This window comes from Vicia villosa, unplaced genomic scaffold (assembly GCF_029867415.1).
Source record: "Vicia villosa cultivar HV-30 ecotype Madison, WI unplaced genomic scaffold, Vvil1.0 ctg.000206F_1_1_2_unsc, whole genome shotgun sequence".
In the NCBI taxonomy this organism is placed as follows: Eukaryota; Viridiplantae; Streptophyta; class Magnoliopsida; order Fabales; family Fabaceae; genus Vicia; species Vicia villosa.
Genome location: NW_026705071.1, coordinates 18851 through 20735, shown reverse-complemented (window position 1 = coordinate 20735; position 1885 = coordinate 18851).

The following is a 1885-nucleotide window of genomic DNA, read 5'->3' as shown; positions in this document are numbered from 1 at the left end:
AACCTTACCCTGCATGAATCATCAAATTCTTTTCTTTCAAGGTAACAACAAGAAGTCCCATTTCCTTTTATATTTATTTTTCCTTTATTAGGATTTCTTGAAAAATTGATGGAAATAGGAATTAAAGGAAGCAAGTGTAGTTAATGGTGGAGTTCAAACACCCCTAGCTTCCTCATATTTGATCGAAGGTTCTTATTTTTTCATCTTTTTCATTCACAGTTTCGTTGATCTTCATCTATTTTGTTCCCAATTTTATCGATATTCATCTTATTTGGGTTTGAAAACATGGGAGGAAGCAAAACTTCATCCATTGGTAATGAAGCAATGAAGATGTGGATATGAAACACCATTGAAAACCCTAATAGAAAATTTGGGAAATGTTGAAATTCAGGGGTAAGGTTATGTTCATGTTTTTCTTCATTTTTCTCTTTATATTAACTTTTACTTTTGTTCTGTACCTAATTGCAGAGAGTGGTAAATTGTAAATTATTCATCTGGGACGATGAAGTTGGCCACATTCGAAGAACTCAAAAGATTCTCACAAATTGCAATAATTGTGAAATGATAATGGCTTGTTTGAGGAAATTTGGGAAGGGCATTGGCCAAGAATTTGGGCAGGAATTTGACAAGCAGTTTGTTGTAGAAGTTAGTTCAAAGAAGCGTGAAAAGACCAAGAAAAATCTTGAAATGGAGAAGAACAAAAGTTATTATTTGATGGTTTCACTTATGTTGGCTTGGATTTTATTCTCCATTGTTGGTAAGTTAATGTACTTTTTGTGTATCAAATGATAATTTGATGTATGAATTATAAGTGTATCAAATAGTATTTTATCTAATGGAAAAGTTTGTATTGGTTACAAATGATGTGGTAGTGTATTTTGTTTTAAAATTTTATTAATACATAACAAATGCATAACTCACTAATACTTATGGAACATAGAGTGTAACCAAAATAACACATAGATAGTAAGGAGCACATAGAGTGCATAAGTCATTACAAATACATTTCAAATTTATTACAAAATAGCACTTAAAGTGCACCACTTTTAAGACAGTAACAAGTACCTTAAAATAGACATAGCTTAAACATATCTTAAACATACTATTGGTTACATAATATAGACATAAACATCATCTGTCATTGCGTATCCTTATCCTAACCTTCCTAGGTCTTCCTAGTATATTTCTATACACAGGAGGTTATAGTTCTTTAGTTTAAACTTTTGAGTTTTGACCACATGTCATTCCCATTTATAGGTCTCACAGAAAATCCATAACATATAGCACCCTTATGTCTTGAATAAGAGTCATCAACAAAATCACCAGGGTTTTGTTTTCTATTACTCAATGCAGCAACATTCTTGAATAATAGTCATAAGGTATTTTCTAATCCACTCACACATGGTTAAAATAGGCTTATCCCTAACAACTAAAATAGTGGCATTAAATGGCTAGGCAATATTGTTTATTAAAACATCACATTTAGGGTAAAAACTAAATGCATGCTTATACCAACATTTGGTAGGAATTGCCATTAGCCAACTCCAAGCCTTAACATCCATATTCTTTAGTTTATTCATCTTTTGGATGCAACCTTGATAGTAAATTGCCTTAGCATCTCCCATCATCAAATCCCTTATAAGGGTACCTCCAAATCATTTCTTAAAATGTGCATACAAGTGTTTGAGACATAACCTATACTCAATCCTTTCAAACATTTCTTCGAAAAAAAATACTAATTGATAAGTGCCAAAATGTCGTTATTTTGAGTATATAATTGTGGCATATATCCGAGATTGGGGCCTTGGAGGGCCTTTCTCGTGAAGTATATGGGCTTCTGCCCTTCAAGTGTTTCCCGTATAAGGGCTACGCTGACGGTCTCGGG